The sequence below is a fragment of the Sinocyclocheilus anshuiensis genome, unplaced genomic scaffold, assembly GCF_001515605.1.
Source record: "Sinocyclocheilus anshuiensis isolate Anshui unplaced genomic scaffold, SAMN03320099.WGS_v1.1 scaffold227, whole genome shotgun sequence".
In the NCBI taxonomy this organism is placed as follows: domain Eukaryota; kingdom Metazoa; phylum Chordata; class Actinopteri; order Cypriniformes; family Cyprinidae; genus Sinocyclocheilus; species Sinocyclocheilus anshuiensis.
In genome coordinates this window covers 1,522,392-1,541,686 of record NW_015549590.1, presented here as the reverse complement: position 1 = coordinate 1,541,686, position 19,295 = coordinate 1,522,392, and the positions used below count along the sequence as shown (strand labels likewise).

The 19,295-nt window shown below is 37.5% G+C and overlaps 1 protein-coding gene across 2 annotated transcripts in view; it reads left to right on the top strand.

The window, feature by feature from the left end:
* LOC107658084 (glypican-3-like) overlaps window positions 1–19,295 on the top strand; it is a 123,292-nt gene that overhangs the window by 37,476 nt on the left and 66,521 nt on the right. The window contains exon 1 of one of the 2 annotated variants that reach the window (XM_016446513.1): window positions 11,448–11,520. The exons of the other annotated variant lie outside the window; for it this stretch is intronic. The gene's annotated coding sequence lies outside the window, so the exon portion shown is untranslated. Of the gene's footprint in view, window positions 1–11,447; window positions 11,521–19,295 lie in introns of those variants that run through there. 2 annotated transcript variants of the gene reach the window in all.

Sequence of the window (19,295 nt, the reverse complement as noted above, 5' to 3'; positions counted from 1 at the left end):
AGTTTAATAATTTTGGGGTACTTTATTAGGTGCTATTAAAGAACCCCATCAATATCACTTGTTAAAATGTAGTAACCATAAGATTCATCAGTTAATGTCTTTATAAATATGTACTGTATGATGTTTTGTAGATTAGTGAGTTGCTGTTCAGATCAGTTTTCTCTCTTATGGTGAGGACAACAGGTTAATTTCAACTTTGAAATAATATCAGATGTTTAAACTCAGAACATCATAGTTTATACTTGCAATGCATTTTGATATGAGAATATGATATACACCTTTGAAAAGTTTTGGGTCAGTGAGATTTTTCTAAAGAAATTCATATTTGAATCAAGCAAGGATGCATTCAGTTAATCAGAATTGACTGTAAAGGCTTTTACTTTGTAACCAAAACTTTCTATTGATCAAAGAATCCTAAAAAAAGTGTCATGGCTTCCACAACCGTTTTCAACATTAAAAATGATAAGATTAGTTTTTCCTTTTTGTGATTAGAGATTTTCATCCTCCAAACTCATCCCTGTGTCTTTTTGATCTTATAGCAGAAAGCACACTCTGATCCTGTGGGGTTCATGTGTTTTTCTGAGGCATCAAAGTATCATGGTGCATATTGGAAATTTGGATCTGTCAAATTTCCTCTCACTTCCTTATACTGCCAACATCAATAGTATATTGTTCTGCCTATTTCTTAGAAGGACTCGGCAGCTTTTTTTCTCGACTGTTCTTATTATGTGTTGCTTTTTATTTGCTTTTACATGATGAAAAGTTAAGCTCAGACTCACAAAAGAATAAAGCAGATAAGTGAGGGGAGGAAAAATTGTATAATATAAAAAGAGCAAGACTTTGCCTTTGAATCGCAAATCCAATTATCCAGCGGCCGAGGCCTGAGGTGACCTATCCGGTGCGGTGTACTTGTCCTTGTTTTTTAAACTTAAGGTTTCATTTCATTTTTCATCAAGGCCACAGAGTCTGCAGATTTTATCGGAATTTTTCAAGCGAGGCGTCTTCACTGCTTTTGTCCAAAAGACTCTTTGCTACATGATGTTGATTTGATCTTGAGTCTACCAATATAAATGACACCCTAATAAACCTGACTCGTTATACTCCAATATATGAGCATTTGCTGTAATAATTGAATTAAAAGCGGACTGTAAGTGCCTGTAATCATAACCTTCATATATATAGTGCTATTGCATCAATACTTTAGAGCCTTCTGTCAACATTTTATTTATTTATTTGAAAAGTACAAACTGACCTAACCAGTGTAAAATATGTCTATTTATTTCCCCTCACAAGTCTATTTCATGCCTACCTGCCTCCAGTACTTCAGCTCTCTCTGTGGATCTTGTTTGATGATATGCCCAAGAGAAGACATGCAAAGAAGGAAGAATATCTCTCATCTTATCTGCCCTTTTCTTTCTGATGCACTCCTCCTCCTCCTCTCCTTTCTTCCTCTACCCTGTTGCTATTCCCGTCCCCTCTATTTGGGTCACTGCACTCATCCATGAGGGTGGGAGACAGATGGGAATTTCCCTCCACTCCTGCCTTCCGTTTTCCCCAGGTCCTCCTTTCCTTTGTGTCTCTTCCTGTGTCTCCAGAGGAGACGCTGTAGATTTTTCTCTGTTGAACATCATAGCCTAGATTACAAGGCCTGTTCGCTGGACATTTTAGGGCTGCAGATGTGCTAGTGGTTTTCCAACAATGTGCTGGTACCCTAATAGTTAATGATCTTAGCTACTACTTGGTTGCTGGTTCGGTCTCATGTAAGATGACCCAGAAACTCAATAGTTCCTGTTAGATCACAGTCCCGCTCTATCAACATTGTGCCCCTGAGCAAGGCACTTAACCACAGGTGCTCCAATGAGACCGTCTGTGAAATTAGTCTAGAGTGAGTCTCATTGGATGAAAGCCATCTGCTAAATGACAAGTAAAAACATCAAATAGTATTTTTAGGGGTTAGGTTGTGAAGTCATATTTGAATTAGATTTCATGTCTGGATGTGAAAAATGGCACCTGCTAAGTAATAATAAGGGCCATTATTTGTAGAGTCACTACTGTTAGCTTCTCTAGATTCCTCATCAACAACAACAAAAACAAAAAGCATTGATACAAAATATTGTGATATTGCATTAGTACTTAAGGTAATTTTATCAGTTAATTTTTTTATTTATTTGAAAAAGTACCAATCCTACCAATTGTATATCTATATATTGTGATATTGCATCTATCATTTAGACCTTTCTATCAATATTTATTTATTTATTTAAGGTAATATTGCATCAAATACAATGTCAATATCAATAAATATCTATTGAATAGCTATATCAGTCAATATCAATATTCATAGATCCTTCTTTCAATATTTACTTAAAAAAGTATCATGGTTTTACCATTGTATGTCTATATATTGTGATATTGCAGCAATAATTCAGATCCTTCTATCAATATTTATTTAAAGTACCATGCTATTCCCATCATATATTTATGTATTGTATCTCTGTCAATATTTATTTATTTAGTAATTAAGTACCATGATATTACCATAATTTATCTCTACACTCTAAAAAATGCTGGGTTGTTTCAACCCAACTTTGGGTCAAATATGGACTAACCCAACGTTTGGGTTAAAAATGTAATTAAAAAATTTAACCCAACAGCTGGGTTAGTCCATATTTGACCAAAAGTTGGGTTGAAACAACCCAGCATTTTTTAGAGTGTATATATTGTGATATTGCGTCAATATTTTTGATCCTACTATAAAGATCATTTATACATTCAAAAATACATTCTAAAAGAGACAGTACACCTAAAAATTCAACTTCTGTTATCATTTGCCCCCATGTCACTCCAGAACCTGTATGACTTTCTTTCTTCCGTGAAACACAAAATAAGATATCTTGTAAAAGAAAATCCCTGTAAAAGGTGTTATATATTGTTTTGGAACCCACTAAAAATTACAACAATATTCTGGACAAAAACAGCTTTTCAGAATGTCTTATTTTGCACACTGAATAATTTGCCAGACCACAGAGGTTTATCGAAAATATGAATTATTACTTTTTGATTAGCATAGTAAAAAAGTGCCAAGTACATGAATTAAAACCAGACCAGTGAGCAGAGTTTGATGTTACCACATTAAACTTTTGATTACCTGACTATTGTCAGACTCTGTTCCATGTTTTGTCTGTGTCTTGCTCCCCAGGTGTTCCTTTCCCATGTTTAATTTGTCCCAGGTGTTCCCCATGATGGTTCATTGATCCCAGGTGTGTCTCATCATCCCCTCCTCCTGTGTGTATTTAAAGTGTTCCCAGTCCCTAGTTTGGTGCCTTGGTGCAAATAAAGTCTTGTCAACATATTCTCCAGCGTCTCCTCGTCCCTCGTGTGTGTGTGTGCACCGTGACAACTATCATATATATAATAGTGTACCATAATATTACCATGATGTTCTTTTACACTCTTTGGAGTTTCATGTATATATGTTAGAGTCATTGGATACCATCACTGCAGTGCATGTTGAGGTTAGATAAGGACTCAATGCATTTTTTTGTTGTTGTTGTAAAGAATGACATCTCCTAACATTACCACTCCATCAGCAGCAGGTAAACAGGTTTGTTCAGCTGGTCTGAAGGACGCGGCAGCGGTCAGAATGATGACATCATTTACCTCCTCCATACAGTATCATATGGCGTGGTAATGTAGGTGCACAGAGGCACGGTGTGCATTTAAGTGCAGACCCAGGCACATTACCCTCCCCCCAAAGTCTGGGCTGAAAATCAGCGGTGGACTGTGGGTTTGTGAGGCAGGAGTCTCTGAGGGATCAGTTTGGGAGTGTGTGTGTGTGTGTGTGTGTGTTGAGAGGTCAAGGACGGTCTCATATGCCCTGCCTCTGGCTGCTCTGGTGTGTACCCTTGTGGCGTTTATTTAAAGAGCTCATCAGCCTCCGTGCACACACACAAACTCTATACCCAAAGTGTCCTGCCTCCCAGTCTGCCGGATTAATTAATCTCTTTTCCCCACCTGATCCAGGAGAGCTGTTGAAAAGGGCCTTGCCTCTTGCTGGTGGGCATCAGATGCCAGCACTGAACTATTCATCACTACGACTTCTGGGAGAGAGAGAGAAGAGGGAGGGAGATGAATGGATAGAACAAGAAAAAAGAAGAAACATGAGAAGGGAGGAGAGGGTGGAGGGGTGAAGGAGGCTCTCTCCCAGCTGGCTGGGGCTATGATTAAAAGTAGGGATGTTTCTATTGTGTAGCTGACAGAAGTCTTCATAATAATGTATGTATTGCTGAGGTGAGCACTCGGGGACGATGGGAAGGACGTAATGAGGGACGTTGGGGCATTCTGTCGAGTAGAAATTCAGGGGATTTGAGGCGTACAGGGGACAAACCAACCTAGGCTCACTGGAAAAGCGTACCTGCTTTTTTACAAAACCCAAAATTCATACTTATAACTTAAACATGCAGTTCACTGTAGTTTCTAGCTGAAATAAAAACTAGTGGAAATTACACACCAGCAACTTTTATTCTTTCCAATTATGACTACAGGGGCAGATTGAGTCCTTGCACAATACTGTTATGTTATGAGCTCAAAATGCTTTTAGTGCATGATTTGTGAAAGAAAGAAATTTTGACATTTACATCACATAGCCAGCTCCATATATATATGGATTTTCTGACATAGTAAACTTGCTCGGTAGCTCACCTGGTAAAGACACGCAGAGGCAAGTTAAAACGGCATGGTTTCTCCTGTAAATGCATTTTTTTATATACATCTCTAAGACTACTCACCGGACATTTCATTTATGTTCATCTCACTGAAAAAAAATTAATCTGTAAAATAACAGAAAAAGTACTGGCAGATTATTACGCAGGACATTATCCATTTATTTTACAAACATTACTGTTAACTCTAAAACAGAATGCAATGCAGTGTAAAATTCTAAATACTGGTGAAAAATAAATACAGACAAATTCCTTCTAATTATACCGTACGTTGTGCCCTATTGTTTTTTTTGGGGATAATTGTGTAGTGTGCAGTGTGTTTTTAACAACATTTTTTTTCCCCTTTTAAAACGTCACAAAACAGGGTTGGGTGAAGTTCCATTCACACCAAGAATGATAAATGTAACAAAAAATAATTCGACATTTAAAAGAGTAGCAGAGTCCACACCACAACTGTAACAATAACAGCACCGAGAAACAATATTATTGGAATCACTTTCAGAATGATGTTTTGCAGCTAATGAATGATAGAAACACACAGCCAATCAGAATTCACCTGACTTTAAAGAGCTTGAGCATTTAAAGCAACAGACAACAACTGCATCGTGGATGTATAGTTAACATTGCAGTTAACTTGACAGTTATTGTTCTTGGTGTGAGTTGGCCTTAAAGTCCAATGGATTCTGATCGGCTGTCAATGTTTTTATAGTTCATAAGTTGGAAAAAAATTATGTTGAAAACAATTCCAACAATATCATTCCTCTGTGTTCCCATAGACTTAGAATGATTATTTAAAACATTATAATGGTTCTTATAGTTATCATCCCTGGTGTGAACAGGCCTGTAGTCGTTAGATTTATAACCTCTGTCAGCATGTGCCTTGCACCACCACATTTGTTTTTCCTTTCAAAGGCAACATTTTCTCTTAAGAAGGATTGGTCTGTGAACAAAGGTAGGGGAAATAAGGTAAAATGGGAGTTATGAGACCTGAAACGTAGTGCGTGTCTAAGAGAATAGGATGATGCAAATGAACCAGACATAAGAAGAAAGGAATGAAAAGCAATCGTAAGAGAGGGAGAGGGAGGAGCGCGGCATTCGCGTCAGCCTTTGATCAGAGCGGCACCTGATGCGGCGGAGGCTCCGGGGTGCTTCTGCACGAAGCACATCAAGGACAGAGCTAACAAACTAGAGACAAAAACAAACCAACTAACAGAGAGGTCCGTCGTCGAGCAGACACCGCAGCAGTGGGTGGCACGCCTCTCTTATCTCTTTCCTCTGCACAAACACACTTGCAGTGACAGCAAAAACAGAAGATCAGCTCTGAAAAGCTTTGAGTTCAGTTTAAAGAGGAAATGTTTACATTTAGAGCTTTTCCTAGAATTTTCCCCAGGCCTGGCTGCTGGTATCACTGCTGAAAGACCTGCAGATGTTCATGAAGTCTATGCTGGTGGATTCACTGGTCCATTAGAACACTGATTTTAGAACAAATCATTATGTGAGTCGATTATTATTATATATTATTATCGATTATTAAGATATTGGCTGTTTATTAGTAATGTAAAGCACATTTTCTGCATGACCAGATTCTATATCCCTAATCCAATACTTAAACTTAACAACTACCTTTCTAACTATTAATAAGCAGCAAATTAGGAGTTTATTGAGGCAAAAGTTGTAGTTAATGGTTTGTTAATAGTGAAAACTGGACCTTAAAATAAAGTGTGACCAAACTTTTAATAAAACATAATATATAATCATTTGAATGAAACAATTTAAATAATATATATAAATATATTAATAACTATAAAATAATATAATGATTAAATTAAATTATTTTATAACTTTTTCAGCCAAAAGAAGTGAATTAATATTAATATTATAATTAATGTGTTTCTTTATTTTAAATGCTTATATTTAGTTTCTGACTTTGTTTTAATGTGCTGAACTATGACAATAAAACAAGGAATGTATGAAATTACTATAATCACATTAAAAAACCATAACCAAAATTAAAATCAAACAACTGCTAAAATGTTTTGGGTCGGTAAGTTTTCTTTATTTCAAGTTTTTAACATTGTAAATCTCCGTTGCTCATCAAGGCAGCATTTATTTGATTAAACAATAATATTGTGAAATATTACTGCTATTTAAAATAGCTATTTTATATTTGAATCTATGTTTGTGTAACACAATCCTTCAAAAATCAATCTAATATTTGGTGCTTAAGGAACATTTCTTATCATCCGTGTTGAAAACAGCTGTTGCTGCTTCATTTTTTGTGGAAATCGTGATACATTTTTTCAGGGTTCTTTGATGAACAGAAAGTTCTAAATTTCAATTTAATGCATCTGTGCTGAATAAAAATGTCAGGGACCACATAATGACAGAAATGAGTCACATCTCGTCATTATCAGCCATTATCTAACCCGTCTACATCATTCTTAACCAGATTTGCAATTCACAGCCAGCAGACTTTTTGTTTTCCTAAACAGGGATATCCAATCCCACCGAGTAGGTAACCTTTGACAGTTTTTGGGAGTTACAGAAATGAGATTCTTCCCTCAGCGTCAGACAGGATGAAGGGGAAATAAGTGTAAACTCTTCCGCAGCATCTTCTGTAAATAGCCGAGACTCACAGGGAGAACATGTCATTTATTTGTCGCATGAGGTGAAAATTGTGCTTTGCTTCCACAGGCCCATCAGCATAAACCTTGAAAATGTACCACATGGTTTGGCTAAAGGGTTTGTGGAAGAATGACCTTTAGAAAAGATAAACGACACATTGCGAACAGCTGACTGAATCTGTAGGATTAGACATGCTGATTACAAGGATACAAATACAGAAGAATATGCTGATGATGTGAAGATTGAGGCCAAGGAGGTCTAACATTGTTCCCCCATCTACGCTAAAACGCCTCACTGCTAGCAATCTCGCTCTTTAACAGTGAGTTATAACTCCTTGTGAGATCTTATATCAGATCCTGATAGTCACAGCCCGCAGCCTTTTCCAGTGCCGCTATCTAGCCAAAAAAAGACGCGGTTTGATCCCAGCTCCGCCACTGAGCTCCTGTAAAGTTAATTGAAGTAGAAAAAAGTGAGCCTCTTGATCTACTGCCACACCTGCAGCCGAGTCTGTGTGCTTCACATTTAGGTCTGTCAAAGACGAGTTTACTGATATGGATCTCACCTGTCTGGACATCATTACCTAGTGCTGCTCCACAGAGCAGAACTAACGTCTGGCCTGGCTGATGGTCGGACTCCCGCTGCGCTGGGTGAGCGAGCGGTGAATCAGAGCTGATATAGCAACACTGATCCATAGATCTCAGCACAGTGTCCTGAGACAAAATGAGGCACAAGCTGCTCCGTATATCTAACCTTTACCGTAAGGCAGTTTTAGAGTTTGCTGAAGCGATCATATTTCAGTTGATCTATCTGCAGTTTAGAGATTAATGGATGCCTCGGAAAGAAATCTGATTAGATCGTGGAAAGCGGTGAGAATTGATTGCCACATGTGTTTGCGGTGTCTCTTGAAGCCGTGCCAAAGCCGAGCGGCGGGGGTGTGAGCTGCACACACAGCAGAGGAAGTTTCCAAACCAGTCATTTAGACTATTGTGTTGCTTTTTCAGTTGCTCGCGACTGCGGGGGGGCTCCTCACGGCGTTCAATCACGGAAACAGTATTAGCTGCTTGAATGTTGATTATTGATTCATGTGCACAGTGAACCAAAAACAAGACACATGCTGACTTACATGATGGAGAGGTGGTGTAAAGACGCCTCAGGAGCCTTTGCCAATCCAACTGCTTTACTTTGATGTGAAGGACAGTTTTTAGCTTGGAGCTTCATTCTGGAGAAATAGAATGAGTTCCCTCTCATTTATGTCACTCATTGTTTGGTTAAAATCTTCAGAGGTACACCTGCTGTAGCTCACCGGATTTATGCTTTCTAAATGACAAGAACTGCACACATGCAATATTTTTTTATTGCATTTTTTGGTATATAAATGGGAATTTAAAAAGTAATAAACATCCTTTGAGAATATGCTGAAAAAGTACAGATACTTTTAAAAACACTTTGAAAGGGGCAATAAACTCCATAATATCCAACTAATCAAATTCAAAAGGAATATTTTTACATGCTGTACATTTTAATAATTCTAAATTAACCTTAAATTCACTGCATACACTGGATTTAATTTTGTTTTTAATTTCTTTTTTCTCTTTATTTTAATATTGATCTTTCATATACTGTACATTGCAATGATTTTAAATTTATTCTAAATTCACTTGGTAGCATATCATTTCTTTTCTTTTTTTCTTTTTACAAAATATTTATCTTTTATTATAATTTGTATTATAATTATTAAAAAAGAAAGAATTATCCTTGTATAATATTATAACTTTTAGAATACTACCTTTTTATTGTTTTAATTTTTAAAAATATTCCTTTCATTATTGTATTGCTTTAATTTCATTATTTTTTCTTGAAGCACCAACTGGTGCTCTTTGGAGACATCATTAGTGATTTTTTTTTGTTCCTAAAAATAGCCTAAATATATTCCTAAATATATATTTAGGTTCCAAGCACCAAAGGTGCTTAAGCACCTACTGAATCCGTTTTCTTCTGCTTCTTCTGCCTCTGCTTCTGCTTCTGCTTTCTTCGCTCTGGAAGTCTATGGCAGCACATAGAGCCACTTGTGGGAATATTTTGAAATTTGGCATATTTAACTCAAACTCTCTAGCACCACCAATAGACTAAATTTGCACTCCTATTTCTGCTAATAACTTTTGAACTGTAAGATCTAGAAGCAAAATTATTTTCCTCTCTTTTTTTCCTATTTTTCCTTTGATTCTGAGTTGAATGCATACCAAAAGTAGCAAATTTTTGCAATTTTTAATTTTGCGGTTTGTCATCTTCAGATCATTTTCAGACAATGCTAGCAAAAAGTTTCAAAAGATTTCCGACAGACCAAACCGTTCTCGGAAAGTAACAGTGCCACCTACTGGTCAAAATATATATAAAAAAATGACATAATTCTGCTTATAACTTCTGACCAATTTGGCCAAAAGTCAAAAATTGGTCTCGCTAGATTCGGAACAGCATACCGAATCGAACAATGCCTAATTTTCTTATAGAAAAATGCTGTATCAAAAAATGTCTTTAAAGACATCTCTTTAGTTCAAGTTCAAGTTCAAGTCTGCTTTATTGTCAATTCTTCCACATGTACAGCACATACATACAGAGAATTGAAAGTGCGTTACTCTCAGACCCTTGGTGCATACAGATAACACTAACAGTAGAACATAAAATACAGATAGATACAGATTAAATATAAAATAATTAGCTCTTCATTTGACCTCTGTTGTGCTTGGCCCCCTAATTGCTGCTTGCAGCTATATTTATATTTATATCCATATATATCCACGTACATCCACATTAGACAGCTATAACATGAATTATTGCACCAATACAAATGCCTGTGCATGACGTCAACATTTGTGGGCGGGACCCATCTCTTGCCTCACAGGCCTAGTATGTCACTGTTTACTTGACATGACACAATCTGTACAAAAACTCCCTAACTGAATTCTCAAGAGTGTATTATACCACACCAAACATCTTTAATATGGAGATTATAGGGATAAAAGTTCAATTTATTGTCCATCAGAATGAGACTGATAAGCTGTTAGTCAGTTGAAGGTATTATAATTCATCCCTGTGTAAAGAGTTCAGACTGAGAGATTCATCTGAGGGCGTCTGGTACTCCTTTTAACACATTTAAAGTACAGATGACCCCAAAGTGTCTCTCCCAGTCTCTGTGCACTGCTCACTCTCTTCTCTTTCCTCTCACCATCTATCACTCCCTCGCTCGCGCTCGCATCTGGAACAAGAACTTCAAACCACATCTCTATCCCCTCACTGCTCCGCTTTAACATTCAACCCCTCGCTCGTCTATCCGCTTTAAAACCTCACTTCAAAAAGGAGCTAATTTTTCCCCTTCATTATCAGTGAAGTATTCTTATTAGGGTTCATAATTAATATGCATTCAGCGGCCAATATTTGTGTAAATTTCTGAATCAGACTGTGTAGGAATTGAGCAGGGAGAATAATTGGACAGAGGGAGTGATGTTTAGCAGGAAGAAGGATGGGAAAGAGTATGGGAGAGGTGTGGAGTGACAGTGCTCTGTTTATTTGGAGCCACAGGTCATGCGTGGAGAGACATTGCAGCGTGTTGGAAGGGAGTCTTGATTATGAGCGGATGCTTGTTCCAGCATGTCTGTTATTGCTTCCTCTTTCAGTCATTCTCGTATTCATTTATCATCCTTTGAGTTTTACTCTATTAAAACATGTGGAATGCTCTGTAACAGAGGGACGAGCGTCTGAGAGACATGTGCTGTGTACGGTGTGTGCGTTTCATTCAGAGCTCTCAAATGGTTTTGTGTGGGATTGTAGACCATTAACAGTGACCCTCATGTGTTGTTAAATTGAGAGATCTGTGTTTGTAACTCCAAGGTCTTGAGGAGCTTTAGCTGCAAGGTCTCTCGTCACAGTGGTGACTTCGGTGGATTTTTGCGTGGACGTGTTTCGTGTGTCTGGTTTGCTGCCATCACTTGACTTCAGCATCCTTTGATAGGAGCTTCAAACCTCAGGCTGCGAGTGTCTCTCTCCACATGAACTGGCATGTTCTCTGAACGCTTCATTCACCTGCTCTCCTCTCCTCCTCCAGATCACATACCGCCCATTTCCCCACTTGCCTACGTATGTCCCATCACCTCTCTCTTACACATCAACTTGCATACATGTAAGTGAATCTCTTGGTTTTGGGTCATATTTCGCCTCAAAATCACAAAAGTATATATTTTACAGAAAGAAAATGCAATATTTTTCACTAACTGTCCTGGTCTGTCTGTCTGTCTGTCTGTCTGTCTGTCTATCTATCTATCTATCTATCTATCTGTCTGTCTGTCTGTCTACTATGTCTGTCTGTCTACTATGTCTGTCTCCTGTCTGTCTGTCTACTATGTCTGTCATCTATCTATCTATCTATCTATCTATCTATCTATCTATCTATATATCTATCTATCTGTCTGTCTGTCTGTCTGTTGTCTGTCGTCTGTCTGTCTGTCTGTCATCAGATTTGAGATTTTCATAATAACTTGTTTTATTAATAATAAAATACATAAAAGTAATTATTTTAATAAGTAATTAAATAATAATAATAAATATTTTGATTTAGTTTAAAAATGCCTCCTCATTTTGAATGGGGTTGATGCTTCTGATGCCTATTTATGATTTGTTGCATTGTGACGTAATTGTGACATAATATTTTATTAAAATTAATTGTGACCTAGAGTGAAACATAACCTGGATATTTCACCTGTATGTATAACAGCAGTGCTGTCTTACCTTCACCGGCTCACAGTGACATTCTGAGATCCAGAAATCAATGCAGTCCATACCGATACTTAGATTAAGTGGCGCCAGGTTTTTGTATAAAGCAAAAATTTGTGTGTGTGGACCTATGGGACTAGCCATCTACTGTTAAAGAGCTTAGCAGCTGTAATCCAGCACAGAGGTTGTGGTTTTTTTCCTCTGGAGTCTGGGCTCAACTTTGCCCCCTGTAAAGTCACAGAACAGGAAATCAATGTGATCCATTTAAAAAATAAGTCACTGTGGTCACTCTGTCCGTGTTCCTGGCGCCAAATGCTGCATCCACTGATCCTTTAAAAAAAAAAGTAATAAACAATGAGGACTTATGGTCAGAACAGATTTAAAAGAAAAATTAAGAAATGAAGTTGATATCACATGCATGTGCACATGCTACATTATATGGCCCACTTTGATTCTCTCATAATAAGATCTAGGAGCAAAGAAGGAGAGCAGTTCCTGTTCTTTGGTTAATCATCGGTATCTTCCCAGAAGTGCATTTGTCAATGAGTGAGAGAGGTCTCTCAGGCAATGGAGATGGGTGAGGAGTGGAGAGAGAGGCAGTGGAGAGTGAGTGTGTTGGTAACCCAATGCCGTCCAGCCCGTGGCCGGAGCGATACTATCGGGACCTTACCAGAAATCCTTCTCCTCCCTTACGGGAAATATTATCCTCCTCTTACCACTCCACCATTGCACTTTTACAGCTTCCCGCATGCTACTTCATCACCCCCTGGCATCCAGACCCTGACCACCCATTTGAAACCTCTTCGCAGGTGTGGCGCTCGAGTTACGCGGGCACTCTGAGTTATCGCATGCTCCCTCATCCTTCGTACGGCAAACAAACTCGGCCCTAATCAATGGAGCCGTTCTGAATGCACATAACTTACGGCTGATGTATGAAGCGCGCCTCACGTCTGGCAGATAGAGACTTTATTAGCGTTGATGGTTCCAGGCTCCGTGGCGGTCTGGCGGGGGAGGGGCCAGGTGGCACTGCTTTCCCCCCCATCACTCTCCCCGGCGGCTAGAGGTGACACTCCATCAGGGAAATTGATTGGGCTCGTTGCATGGCTAATTTATTGATGATCTGCGCCTGGCGGGGATAATGAGTGTATGGGCCTCTGATGGATGTCCGAGCGGCGCTTCTGAGCAGCTTGAATTACCACAGCGGCCCTGCATATGTCAGAACACGCAACTGGTTTAGAGCGAGCACTCGCTGGATTGATGTATTGATTAAAGTCTAATCTAAATTAATACTCTTCTATAAATGTTCACCTTTCAAACTGACTGCTTTGATAGCTGTAGGGCCTGCAGAAAGTGGAGCGGGAGCAGTGCAGTTCTGCTTCCTTGTCTGAATATAAATACACAAAATAAAGAGGGAGTAGAGGAATGATTCAGGTTCCATCCATCTGTCCAATCTATCTGTCTATCTGTCTGTCTGTCTGTCTGTCTGTCTATCTGATGTCTGTCTATCTATCTATCTGATGTCTATCTATCCGTCCATCCGTCCGTCCGTCTGTCCGTAACTCAACCTACAGAACCACGTCCGTCTGTCTGTCTTTTTGTCTGTCTGTCCGTCCATCCATCCATCCGTCCATCTATATCTATCTGTCTGTCTGTCTGTCCGTCCGTCTATATCTGTCTGTCTGTCTGTCTGTCTGTATCTGTCCGTCTGTATCTATCTGTCTGTCTATCTAGTTTTTTTGATAATGTCAAATGTTATGTCTTATTAATATTAATAATATCATTGTTGTATATATCTTTTTTTTTCAAATTAAAGATCAGAGAGGACCACTGTAGACCACTTCATGTTAACATCAACAGTTGGGGACAGGAATCTGAGACTAATCTGATTTAAAAAAAAAATAATTTTAACCCAGAAATTAACCTGGAAGTTTTAATGAAATGAATAAGAAAATAATAAAAAATTCTACATAACCGTACTTCTTTGTTGATAATCAAATAACATTTGTGACACTGACATTTGTGAACTGTGTATTCTATTCATTACTGTAAATTTTATTTTTGGTCATTCTTGCAAATGAAACTATGAAATTCCATTCCTCTAAAGTGCACAAAAGGAAGTGAGAAAAATGATGTCCTTGCTGAAAGTAGGGAAGTCCATTATTGTAAAGGGTCATGAGGTGTGGGTCACGTGGTCAGTGTCTTGATGGTAATGTCTCTCGGACTTTGAAAACACCTTGTGCTTGATCTTGGTTTGATCTTGGAGAAGCACAATACTGCCTTTTTGCAATACTACCTTCACATGCCCTTCAATACACACAGACCAAACTACCATAACAAACATAATCAAACACATTTATTGAAGGTAAACAAGCTTAACATATGAAGCTTTTACAGTTACTGAGTTTGCAGCATGTATGTTTGATTTGTGTATTATCAAATGGCTTCTAGTAACTAGTGTTTAAGATACTCGCCAGCTTACAAATCATATACAGTGACTTAAATGTAATATCATACATATTTATGAGTTTCTTAATTACTTTGCACTCATAAGTTTGGCCTCCTGCGATGTCATAACTCACCCTGCCCTCATTGATGCATACTCATACGCTGTGACTGAATGGTTTTGGCTTGCGTTCATCTATCTGTTGGATCATAAATATAGCACCATCAGAGCTCCTTGGTTACACATCCATTGGCATTAATGATAAATCACCTGAGTGGTTGGAAATCAGATACCTGTGAAACATCCTAGAGCAGAGAAACTCTTATCTAAACTCTTAACCATGATTGAAGAGGTACTTAGTTTGTGAGCTGAAAGGATATATCATTTTCCTCTTTACAACACAGAACAGACGTGATGTATATGTAAAATTTAAACACAGCTTCATCCTTTGTCAATGCCGTGTATGTTCGGCAATGTTGCTTTGCCTTAAAAAGCAGGACACAAGCAACTGGATTTTCTGTTGAAGTCTCGACCAAAAGTGAGTTTTACAGATACTGATAACAAATGTGGGGAAGCAGCCTGAGAAATAATGAATTGGCAGATTAATTGGCAGATAGTTTTTAAATACAATAACATGAATAAAACAGGATACAAATATTTTAGAAATATATACTGTAGTTTGAATTATCATATAATTTATTGTTTACATTTATTTAATACTTAACAAGAAAATGCATGTATTCTACAGTAAATTAATGTTTAAAAGACGTTCTTTCTGCTTTTTTTTTCTTTCTATAAAGTGAAAGTCAGTGAGATCTAGTGTTGTTTTAGTTCTTTGATTCTTTATAATATATTCATTCTATGTTCCACAGAAGAAGGGAACTATAACAATTTGAAACAGCACGAGTAAACAATAAAAGGATTTTATTTTTTGGGAAAACTATCACTTTAAATACTGTTATTTAGTTCATATTTTTGCGTTATTTATGTGTGTTACCCTGATGATGTTTTGTATGACCCTGTACATTATCTGTATATGATATTGGTCATGGTTTATGAATGGGCAACTTGTGACAAATTATTTTACTCTTTGTGTTATTATGGTAGTTATCAGCACATTTTAAGGCACATAGCAGATCAAACGATGGAACCGCTTGAACATCTCCTGAAGTTATAACCTTGATAAGAAACTCTTTGTCAGACGGCTTTCTCATCCAGCGGTGATTTTCTGTCAGGCTACTACTGGACCAGTCTACTAAACACAACCACCATATTCACAATTGCTCTGTTTTTCGTAAGACATTTATGCTCACCCCATTAGTGGACACCTGATACCAGACTCACCCGTGGACTTGAAGCCCAGATCAGATGCAGGAAACAAGAGCAGACTGAATTCAACAGTGATCTGTATGACCCCTCTGCTCAAATACAGCATTGCATTAAAAGAGCGAGCTGCTCTCTCCCTCTGTTAAAGCCCACTATGGCTTTGTAAGTGATACAGTGGCTTTTGTCTGCCTTACACAAGGCTTTCAGAGAGATTGATGAAGTAGAGAGGAAAGAAGCAGAGCTCTCTCTCTCGTTCTCCATCTTTTGTTCTTGGTGGCTTGGGAGGAGACACCTCAAGACATTAGTAACACCGAGCTGCAGGATATAGTCTTTGTGTATGCATGATTAAAAGTGAAATTGTGTGACTATATGCATTTGATGGCTTGCATTATAGTGTTCGAGGGCGGCAGTCATATAGATCAGTTAGAGCGGCAGTCATATAGATCAGTTAGAGATGGAGACTTAAATCTTGCAATCTTGGTTTTGAGATCTGTTAAGAACACTAAATTGGTCAGCGCCAATAGCCTCGTGGTTAGTGCGTCGACACATAGTGCAACTGCACTCACGGTGACTTGAGTTCGATTCCCGTCTCGAGGTCCTTTGCCGATCCCGCTCCCCTCTCTCCTCCCAGTGCTTTCTTGTCATCTCTCTACTGTAGTATCTCAATAAAAAAGGCATAAAAAAAACCCATAAAAAAAAAAAAAGAACACTAAATTGAGGCCTTGGTCTGGCTCTCTAAGCATAGACTCTTAGTCTGGATGTGGTGCTTAACCTGTGGTCTCAGACAAGAATGTAGTCCATTTACATCATACTAAAGGTGATAATGACATTGTTGTACAATATCACTTAATTTACTTGAATAATTAACTGCATTTAAAGAATATGGTTTCTGCGATTAACTAATTGTGAAAAGCGTCGATTTCATCATTCCATTTAAAACTTTACCTTATGTCAGAATTTCAATTTTAATTTCGAATTTAATTTCAATTTTAATTTAATTTATCCACAATCAGTAATAATGATTGTGTAGTTTTATCCATAAATGCATGTTTCAGCATTGCATAAAAGAGAATGCTAAATGGAATCCAACCAAAGTTTCATTTTTGTCAGTAATGGCACATATGCACTCAAACAGTCAATTGAAACTGTGTTAACTGAGTGAAGGATTTTGTTCTAATGGGGGCGTTCTAATATTGTCACGATGCTCACTTTCTGTGTATAATTTATTCAAGATTTAACAACAATTTTTTGTTTTCATGCTGCTAAGAGGGCCAATGAGATATTGACTGTTTTGTCTTGTTTTACTGATGTATAAACAGCAATGAATTAATTTAGCCTTAGATGTGTAGCCTATATAAAGAATATAGCATGCAATTACACAAAACAAAAAAGGTATTTTACTGTAAATTATATTAATTGAAAATTAACAATCACAGAAAATTTGTAATATATATATATATATATATATATATTACACACGTACACACACACTAGACACTATATACAGTATATGATTTTTGCCACAATCATGCTGTTCAGTAAAATGAACATCCTGCTTCTTGAAAAAATAAGTCTTAGAACCAGGTTTTGGTCTAGATCTTGGTTTTGAGAGATCTGATTTTGGATTGGGTCCAGATCTGTATCTTAACTCCAACTCTGATATATATAGACTGCTTTTAAGCTCATATCATTGTGATTTCTCTTTACATTTCGTCTATGTTTGTTCATAAATATGAACGCTGTTGTCTGTCATATGATGAGTGTATAGGCATGAGTTATTTATGCTTGTGCTTTTGCAAACAGCATGAGCTGGTGTGCTGTGATGAATGTGTTTGCATATGAATTGACGTGCGTGTGACATTCTGTATGTGTGTCTGTTGTTATTCTTTAACGTGTGAGAGTGTCTCCCTGAGCGTCCTGTTTGGCATTCGGTGCGTCTGAGAGCTCATTGATCACAGAGAGAAGTGTGTGTGCGTCTGTTCGGCGGGTAAACTCAGCCCAAACTCACAGTGAGCTGCAGACATACCCGCTTCTGTCCCCAGCGCAAGCACACACAGCCGAGACGCTGCGTTACTGCTAACATCAGCACAGAGCACTAGACACTGTCTCCCTAAACACCACATTACTCACCCTGCTATGGTAAATCTCAGCAAAACACACCCCAGCATCATTCACTGACTGTGTATGTCTGTGCTGGCCGATTTCTAAGCCGCTTTGCTGTTGTTTGTCTCAAAATGGCATACGACTTCTGCAGTACGCAGTATGTATACTGCGCACAGTATGTAAATATGCTTCTGTAGGCTGTTGAATACCCGGGTGACCTGCTGTATTTGGCAAAACTTGCAGTGTGCAAGCAGAGCTCACAGCGTGAGATGCTGTATCCCACAATGCAATGCGCTCCACTTGACCTTCTATTTCCAGTGTGACAAATGAACCCGAGGCAATATTAACTGAGATATTTAACCTCCGTCTTGACTCATAATTTTATCAGACTGCCAAAAGGTTTCATTCTTTACACAAAATAGGATTAAAATGCGGAATAAACATTTGTTGCTGAGATTAATATGACTGGATTCCACTCACATATAATAGCTATGTATCATATTACTGTTTGAAATGTTTATTTGTACTATACTTTCACTTACTCTTTTGAAACAATTAGGTCAGTAAAACTTTCATATTAAAAGAAATGAATACTTTTATTTAGCAAGGATGCATTTCATTGATTAAAAGTGACAGTAAAGGCATTTATAATGTTATTTCAAATAAATTCTGTTCTTTTGAACTCTCTATTCATCAAAGCATTCTGAACAAAAGTATGACAGTATCCACATATATTTTACACTGATATTAATATAAATAAGAAGAAGGATCATGTGACAGGTTTTGCATCACAGGAATAAATGACATATTAAAATATATTCAAACAGAAAACAGTTATTTTAAATTGTAATAATGTTTCACAATATTATGAGTTTACTGTTTTTTTTTCATCAAATAATTGCAATTATATAAATATATGCAAATAATATACAAAAATGTTACCAATTCCAAACTTTTGCACAATCAACATTTCAAATAGTACTATTCTGCAACATAATGAGGTCATGAAGTAAATTGTAGAGTCCAGTAATCATCAAAAAAAGTAAAAGCTTTTTTTTGGTCACACTTTAGTTTGGGGACCAATTCTCACTGTTAACTGACTATTAACTATGACCTCAAACTCTTGATTTGCTACTTATTAATAGTTAGTAAGGTAGTTGTTAAATTTAGGTATGACACAGGATTAAAGGAACTAAAATACTGTCATGAAGAATAAAGCATTCAAATGTGTTTTTAAGTACTAATAAACAGCCAATATGCTTGTAATATGCATGCTAATAAGCAACTACACTCTTAAAAATAAAGGTGCTTCA